The sequence below is a fragment of the Canis lupus genome, chromosome 7, assembly GCF_048164855.1.
Source record: "Canis lupus baileyi chromosome 7, mCanLup2.hap1, whole genome shotgun sequence".
Classification (NCBI taxonomy): Eukaryota; Metazoa; Chordata; class Mammalia; order Carnivora; family Canidae; genus Canis; species Canis lupus.
Window position 1 is genome coordinate 57,072,871 of NC_132844.1, and position 9,405 is coordinate 57,082,275.

Below are 9,405 nucleotides of genomic sequence, written 5' to 3' on the forward strand. Positions count from 1 at the left end.
GAGGTATGAAAATATGTCCTCTTACCTTTCCATTCATTCTTAAATATCTAAATGGTCACAGAAATGAGTACACAAGATTAAATGGTTTTGGAGCATAGAAAACTGTGCTCCATCATACAAATGCAGAGATTTTGACTGCAGGAACTTTGTAGAATTCAGAACATGGAAGGAGTGTTAGCCTTTGAGAAGATCCACACTTCTGAGACTTTTGGAGAAGGAAAAGATGATGGATCAGGGAAATAGGAAGGTGGAAAGTTAGCTAAAGTTTCCATGATAGGTGTCTCTTGATCTATGTTCCCAGAAGGAACATTCTCAAAATCTGACCTCCATAGAGCTCATATTCAAAATTATTTTTGAGGTGCAAGTAAAAGCTCCCTTGGAGTTACTATTCCATTCTGTCACCTGTCATGCATTTTGTGAAATCAGTGAAGCTCTATAAGAGTGACAGTCAGAGTTGACAGGTAGCTGCTTCTGGTCAACGAAGATCTTAGCCAGACTAGTGCTACCTTGGCCATCCTCCCAGAGGAGGGTAACAAGGGTCATCTAGTTTAGTGAAGGCAGTAAGGAGGAACTGAGGACTTTGAACTGGGAATGAATCTGAAACAGCCCATTTGCAAAGTAATGTCTGGGAGTTTGTGTGCACTGAAAAAGTGTTCCTGATTTTCAGTAATCGAAAGATGAGGGAGGGGTGCCAGGGTGACTCAGATGGTTAAACATCTGTCTTTGGCTCAGGTCATGATCCCAGAATCCTGGGATTGAGCCCCATGTTGGGCTCCCTGCTCAATGGGGAGCCTGTTTCTTCCTCTCCCTCTCCTCCTCCCCCTGCTGTGCTCTGTCTCTTTCTCTCAAATAAATGAATACAATTTAAAAAAAAAAAAAAAGGATGAAGTACATTTCTACAGTTTTTTTTAATCTAGAGAATTCAAATGATCAAAGTATTATTTTGTTGTTTTAGAGTGAAAAGGCGTGCCTTGGTGGCTCAGTTGGTTAAACATCTATCTGGCTCTTGATTTAGGCTTAGGTCGTGATCTCAGGGTGTCAGATTAAACCCCACATGGGCTCAGCACACAGTGGGGAGTCTGCTTCTCTCTCTCCCTCTGCCCCTCCCCCCATCTGATGCACGCACTCTCTAAAATAAATGAATAAATCTTAAAAAAAGACAAAGAGTGAAATTATAGAAGTATGGCAGAGGCTCTCCTGACATACCTTCATTTAAACAAATGTCCAAATTAGCCAATCTTCTCCATTCTCTCTGTACCATTCTGGCAGACACCCATGGCCAGTTCACTACTTTCTAGGTCTCTTCTATTCCCATCAGTTGAATTGTTTGTGCAACAAGTACTTGCTCTTACAATTATATATTTCCTCATTTTAAATTATGATATATTAAGATGTCCTTTTTGGTGCACAGTTGTTTGAACGTTGACGTGTTGTGATATATGTATGACATATTGTACAGATTAGTATAACCACCGTCACAATCAAGATATGGAAGAGTTCCATCAGTATCCCAAAGTTTCTTAGGCTATAGTCACATTATCTCTCTATTCCTACAATGGCAATCACTGATCTGTTCTTCAACCCTATAGTTCTGTCCTCTTGAGAATGATAGAAATGCATTTATAAAGTACATAAGCTTTTGAGACTAGTTTCTTTCATTCAGCATAATGCTTTTGAGATTCATCCAAATTGCTGCATATTTCAGTCATTTATTTCTTTATATTGCTGGGTAGTGTTTTATTGGATGAATGCAACACTGCTTGTTTATTCACTCTTTGAAGGACATTTGGGTTGTTTCAATTTGTGGCTATTGTGAATAGAACTACTAAAAACATTCATGTACACATCTGTGTGTGAACATAGCTTCCATTTTTCTAGGGTGACTACAACAGAAGTGGATTGATGGGTCATATGGTAGGGGTGTGTTTAACTTTATAAGTAACTGCCAAATGGCTTTCCAGAATGGCTGTCCCATTTTGTTTTCCCCTCAGCTGTGTGAGAGAATTCCAACTGCAATGCATCCTTATTAGCACTTGGTACTGTCAGTATTTTTTAAAGTCACTTTTGGGATCCCTGGGTGGCGCAGCGGTTTAGCGCCTGCCTTTGACCCAGGGCGCGATCCTGGAGACCCGGGATCGAATCCCACGTCAGGCTCCCAGTGCATGGAGCCTGCTTCTCCCTCTGCCTGTGTCTCTGCCTCTCTCTCTCTCTCTCTGTGTGACTATCATAAATAAATTTAAAAAAAAATAAAAAATAAATAAATAAAATCACTTTCATAGATTTGAGGTGGTATTCCATTATGGTTTTAATTTTCATGTCACTAATGGTTGAAGAGATTGAGTATCTTTTCATGTATTCTTTTGCCACCTATGTATCTTTTTAAGTGTTAACCACTATTTCTTCAAACATATTTTTATTACTTTTAAAAAGTTCTACTCTCAATGTGGGGGTTGAATTCATGACCCCAAGGTCAAAAGTCACATATATATATATATATATGATTTTATTTATTTATTTGACAGAGAGAGAGTGTGCAAGAGAGTGCACAAACAGAGGGAGTGGCAGAGGGAGAGCAAGAAGCAGGCTCCCCACCAAGCAGGCTCCCCACCAAGTAGACTCCCCACCAAGCAGGGAGCCAGAAACGAGACTCCACCCCAGGACCCTGGGATCACAACTTGAGCCAAAGGCAGACATTTAACTTACTGAGCCATCCAGGTGCCCTTCAAACATATTTTTAACACCACGCTCTTACTTGTTTCTTTTTGGGACTTCGAGTGGCTATAAGGAAGGATGCGATGGAGAAATTTCAATGTGATTCTGAACTTTGGGGTTAAGTGATTGAAGAGTGCCAGTAACAAAAATAAGGAAGCCAGATAAGGGAAGCATTTGTGGGGGCAAAGAAGTAGTTATAGAATGGAAGAGTAAGTTAAAGATGTAAACTTTGCACCTGTTGACTTTGATGGGATGATTATCTACCCAAAAGTAAATATCAAGCATAGGAGAATGATTTTCTTTCCAATCTCTTTCTCCTTTTATAGAGTCTGCCATCCACTGAGAACAAGAGAATAGAAAGTGGCTTTTTCTCAATGTAGCTTCAGGCTGGAAAGGCATTAGACATATTTTTAGCGTAACAATAAATCAATTTTAGCAAAAAAAAAATGCCAGGAGGAGGTAAATCTTTGCAGGGACAGATTTGAGTTTTTGGGGTTTTGTTTTTGTTTTTTTTAGATTTTATTTATTATTCATGAAAAATGGAGAGAGAGTCTGAGACATAGGCAGAGGGAGAAAGCAGGCTCCATACAGGGAGCCTGATGTGGGACTCGATTCTGGGACTTCAGGATCACGCTCTGGGCTGAAGGCAGACGCTTAACTGCTGAGCCACCCAGGCATCGCAGATTTGAGTATTTTTAGATGTTCTGTCTGAAGCCAGGTGGCATGGAGGGTTGTGCTTTTCAATTCTTCGACTGGGAGCAGCCCTCACTCCCAAACTGGTCTACTCAACCCATCCAAATGTAGTTGCAGATGTTTAAAAATAACTACAATTCATACAGAGGAATGGGAAAGGGGAAGTAGGACCTTGGAGCTGGACTCTGTGGCAGGGGTACACTCAACATCCATCCCAGCCTTCCTCTACCTACCCTTTCTCCAACCAAAGATCTTCCCTTCCTGCACATCCTTCTAGTTGAGGTTGGCCATGTGACTCAGTTCAGCAGACAAGTTATAGATAAAGAAAATCTTAGCTTCCTGTCTTTATACCTAGAATGAATGTAGTGTTTCTAACTGTAGGAGTAAGTACTGAGGAACGGGGAAGCGGAAGAATGAAGGATGCTTACTTTTTTAGAGCAAGCCTTGGATTCTCATCGTTTTAGCTAAACAACTCCCTATATGAATAAACCACTGTGGGTTTTGGTTTTTATGTTTGAGCACATCCCCTAATTTACATAGGAGCGAGAAGGTTAAAAATAATGGTGATACTGTGTGAAAGGACAGAAATGGCACGAGGGAGACAGAAAGAACAGAAGTGTAGGGAATACTGTCTCCATTGAAACAGGGGATTGTGTTGAGGTGGGCCTGAGATTCTGGGATTCAAGTCTCATATTTATGGACAGGACAGGGGAGAATGGTTAGAAAAATAAGCTAAAGAAGCCAATCTCAAGTCTCTAGGGTTGGAATAGAAAGCCTGAACCTGATGTGCTAAATACCCATTCTCTGGGATTGTGTGAGGTGGCCTGACCAGCTAACAGTTACATTGATTTACAGTGGACTGAAATTAAGGGAGACTTCCTTCTGTGATAAAGTGGTATGGTGCTTAGGTTACACCAATGTTTGGTCAGAGATGGCAGAAAGAGTTAAAAAGGGAGGCTATTTTTTTTGGAATTCATCATCATAGTAATGATATTTATAGCTAGTTACATGACATGAAATCCAGTAAATGTTACATAGTAGGTACTTAGTATTTACTGTATGACCAAATGAATGAGAGTTAATAAGATATCAAACACTGAAAGGTAACTTTAGTATCCCTTCCAAATCGAATCACTTATAATTCTTCACGTACTCCCGCCTATCTCAGAGTCATACCATATACCATTCCTCCGCCCCAGAATGCTCATCCTTCTCCCACCTACATATGTCCCTCCCTCACTGTAAAACTCACACTGCTCAAAAAGATTTTTTTTCCTTCATTCAACTAGTCTCAGTTACTCCAATAACTACGTCTGGTCACACAGTATTAATTTTGTATAATGTGACTACCTATACTGCATAGTTGTGAATTTCTACAGTTTAGATAAAGCAAAAATATCTACCTCTGTTTTTTCTATGAGATTGAAAGCTGCTAAGAAGGGATATGTATCTTTTATGTCCATTCTATTTTCTTATACTCTTATCTTTGAAAGCTGTAACTATTTTTCGCTCAGTAAACATTACAAACGGACTCATGCTGGGACACAATTCTTGCATTACAGTAACAAGAAATGTAAATAACAAGTCAGATCTAGTTCTCTAGTCACTAAACAAAGGAAGGAGAATGATCATCTGAGCAGTGTATGTCCAACATTATATAAAAATATAATATTTAAAATTGAACTTGGAAACTTATTGCAAATTTAGACTTCATTCTAACTTTCTCAGAAACTCAAAGAAAGACACTTAAGTTCTGGGTCTGGGTTCTTGTCTTATCTCATAAGAAATGAACTGTTCCGTGGATTATTTGATATATATAAAGCCATTTCTAACTATCCTGAATGAGGAGTTTGGGGTAGGGAAAATAGGAAGCTTTTCTGAAAGGGACAAATCTCATTAGAAGCAAATATGCAAAATAAATCTCTAAAGATACATCCCATTTCTGTGGTTGTGTGGTCTGAAAATATTACAGAAAGTAAAAATCAGCATTCATGGAGCTCAGATGATCTTAATGTCATTTAACCTAGTTTCTTTATGTGACAGATAAGGGAACTTAAACCTTGACAAGTTTTGCTTCCCTTTCCATGATAAGATTAGATGAGGTTTGGGGAAGGTCATATTCAATTCTCAAAATGAGTTCATCAGTAGTTCTGGGAACTTCTCTTTAATATTGTCTTTGGGCACATGCTAGAGAAAATGTTATTGGCGAAACCAAGTCAGATATAGTGAGGTTTTCTAGCAAGGAGAACTTTGTATGGAACACAGGTGGACAGACTTACATCAGACTCTAACCTGTCTTGTAGTAAGTTCTGGTGAAGTTTAATAGCAATAATAATAAGGATGTTTGCCAAGATGCAGTTGCATAGACCTGAAAACAAACCAATAAACAAACAAAAACAAAGTCCATGTGTAAGACCTGGCTATCAAATGCAAGAAAATGATATGTTATGCACAGAAGATGATGTTGAATTCTGGGGGGAAAAATCAGCAATGCCCTAAGGGCGCCTGGGTGGCATAATTAGTTGAGTCCAGTTCTTAGTTTTGGCTCAGGTCATGATCTCATAGTCATAGGATTGAGCCCTACTTGGTGCTCGTAGCTCAGTATGGAGTCTGCCAGGGATTCCTTCTCCCTCTCCTTCTGCCCCACCCCCTGCTTGTGTGTATGCTCTCTCTCTCAAATAATTAAGTAAATAAATCTTAAAAAAAAAAAAAATCAGGGATGCCTGGGTGGATCAGCAGTTGAGCATCTGCCTTTGGCTCAGGGCGTGATCCCAGATCTGGGGATCGAATCCCACATCAGGCTCCCTGTGAGGAGCCTGCTTCTCCCTCTATCTGTATCTCTGTCTCTCTCTCTCTGAGTCTCTCATGAATAAATAAGTAAAATCTTTAAAAAAATAAAAATGAAAATAAAAATTAAAAAAAATCAGCAGTGGAGAATAGTAAATGCCTCTTGAATGGAGTGTTTGGTTTTATTTTACTTTGGGTAATGGATTACCTTGATCAGTGAGTGTAGGTTAAGAAGCAAACTGAAGGAAGAAAATATACTCTAGTCCTTGTTCGACTATTGATTATCTATATAATTTCATTGATTTGTTCAACACCTTCTCCCCACACTTTTTTCCCCCTCTTTGAATACCTTTTAGGGCTGAGTTTGGATGCCAAAGTAAGGGTAATAACCAATAAGAGTGGTTGCTAAGTAGGAGAACTTGGGTGGCTCAGTTGGTTAAGCATTCTGACTCTTGATTTTGGCTCAGGTCATGAGCTCAGGGTGGTATTGAACTCTGTGTTTAAAATTCCTCCCTCTGCCTGCCCCTCCCCTTTACTGAGCATGTGCCCTCTCTCTCTCTCTCTCTTTCAAAATAAAAAAAAATAAACAAATAAAAAAAAAGGAGTGGTGGAGTGGTTGCTAAATATATATGCTAAATATATATATCTGTACACACACACTTAAACTATATATAAATATTTATCAGGCAATAAACTCAATGGAGAAAATAATTTTAAAATAATGATAAATACAAATACTTTACTTTCAATATAATTTTTACTATTTGTTATTTTACCTACTTATATTAAATTATAATGCATTTTTTTTTTTTTTTACTTGAGCCCAAGTTAAATTATGCCACAGGGAGACAATCCAGAAATAAAATGGTAGAGGCATGACATCACAAAGGTAAAATGGCAACGGTAATTCAGAGTAGGTTCATGCACATAAATAAAGGAGGATTAGCTATCAGTCCCAACTGCCAGTATTTCAGCCCATTACTAAAAAATATACCTTACGTTTTACAATATAGCTGGATAGGTTGAAGACGACTCTAAGAGTTTAGCTATAGCTTTTGTATGATGGAATAAGTGGGCTGCCCAAGGATAGGCCTTTCTTTTTTAAGATTCTATTTATTTATTCACGAGAAACACAGAGAGAGAGAGAGAGAGAGAGAGGCAGAGACACCGGCAGGGGGAGGAGCAGGCTCCATGCAGGGAACCGGAGGACGTGGGACTCGATTCCGGGTCTCTAGGATCCTGCCCTGGACTGAAGGTGGCACTAAACTGCTGAGTCACCGGGGCTGCTCCAGGATAAGCCTTTCTTTAAACTTCCTGATGGTTCAGAGTTTTTAGCAAATATGCCTGAGTCTTCCCGCAGAGAAAAGTTTATTTTCAGGAAGGAAAACCAAAGGGCCAATGCAGTGCAATACAAGCTTTGTTCAAGATAACTTTCAACAGTCAAGATAGATTGGGTGGGTGTGAACATATTAACACTGTGTATTCCATTCCAGAGAGATGACTCAAAATTCAGAAGGCTGGTGCTTTAGCCACCCACAACTATTTTCTGGACAATTATAAATATTTTAATCCTGATGCCATGATTAATTGAGCATCTGATACAACATCTGGAAGCCATACTGCATCCTAAGTGCCCACCAGCTTCGGTGCCTGTGGAGGGGACGGTAGGGTGTGCCAAGAATCTCACCTGCTTGCTCTTGAACAGGACAGAGAATTAACATCAAAATACAGAGGAGAAAGATGAAGGCTGGAGGCTGGGGGGGTGGAGGGGTTGCTGTTTGTTTTCTTAGTATGTTGATAAAATATTTGCCAAGCAGGAGATATTGAACTCTACTGTAAGAAACTTCAAGCCAAACTCGGCTAACAAAACATAAAATTTGGCATCATTGCTAAGCATAAAAATAAGTATTTCATCTAATAAATATATGTTGGCTTACTGCTGCCTTTTAATTTTGTCCTCCTGCCTTTCATCAATTTGTTATTCATTTGGGGCATAGGCTCCCTAAGGGAACCTTATAATCATTCATAAATAATATGATGCTTAATTGTACAATCATGTGGGCTATTTCTTGGGGAAAAAAGAAAGAAAGAAAGCCAAAGTTATCCAGTTCTAGAAAGTCAGAAGAAATGAAGCTTGCTTTTAAATTGCCTCCTTCCTTTTTCACTCTTGCTGTACTTCTGGAAGGGTGAGTCACGGTGATCTAATTGTAAAGTGATTGGGATTTGATATGCTGGTTAATGATCATCCAAGGGGAAGAATGGTTTGCCAGGCTCATCCAGACCCAGAGCCTTTCTGGACAAGAGGCAGTAACTGCCAATCCAAGGAACCTGATTACTGAGGGAAACTCCTCTATCTTTAGTTGGATGCAAGGCATAATAACAGTGTAGGAAGACATTTAAAATGTGGATTGCCCCCTATGCACCTGTCCCTTTGTTTATTTCTTTCTCAGGAAATATTATTGTTTTCAGACGTTACAGTGGAGAAAAAAGCCAATGTGGTTAAAGAGGAAATGTGTGGTTCTGAAATGTTTACTTCTGACCTTCTACTTATTATTGTTACTTTAAAAATTATTATTTCTCTCCTAGTGACTCATTGTAATACTAATTTGTCATTAGGTGCCTTCAAGCTTAAAAAAATACTTTCCAGTATTTTCTATTAAAGCAGAAATACAAGGCTTTCTAAGCTCTTTTTTGTTTCTTCTTCATGATTTTTTAAAACCAAACTAATTTTCTAATTTTAAACCAAATTAATCTTCTAACTCTTCCCTAAAGACCTAAAATATCAAATGTAATTGACAGATTTTTCACAAAACCTAGGAATGACTTGAGGCTTAAAAATAAAATGGTTGGAGGTTTATTTCTTAAGGCCTCAGAACAAGACACGCTCCAACATCATTTTTTTGTTTTTTAATTTTTTCCGCCTAATTTGCTTCCTTTTTTTTTTTAAAGTAAGTTCTATTCTATGCCCAACATGGGGTTTAAACTCATAACCCCAAGATCAAGAGTCCTGTACATTATGGAGTCAGCCAGATGCTCCTTATTTGCTTACATTTTTGAACAGCATTTTGCTCCTTCATATCCTTTATGAAGAATATCCTAATCTCTTAAATATTATAATTTGCCCCTCAAAGTCAGAAAGGAGATCCTGAAGTTAGAACCATTCATTTGTGTACTAGGCAGATCTCATTATTCAGTCCCCATAGATTTTAGAAT

The 9,405-nt window shown here is 38.7% G+C and overlaps 1 long non-coding RNA gene across 1 annotated transcript in view; it reads left to right on the forward strand.

Annotated features, from left to right (window-relative positions):
- LOC140636913 (uncharacterized) overlaps window positions 1-8,191 on the forward strand; it is a 30,479-nt gene extending 22,288 nt beyond the window's left edge. The window contains exon 4 of the long non-coding RNA XR_012034161.1: window positions 7,686-8,191. This is a non-coding gene — a long non-coding RNA (uncharacterized lncRNA). The remainder of the gene's footprint in view (window positions 1-7,685) is intronic.
- The last annotated feature ends 1,214 nt before the right edge of the window (window positions 8,192-9,405 follow it).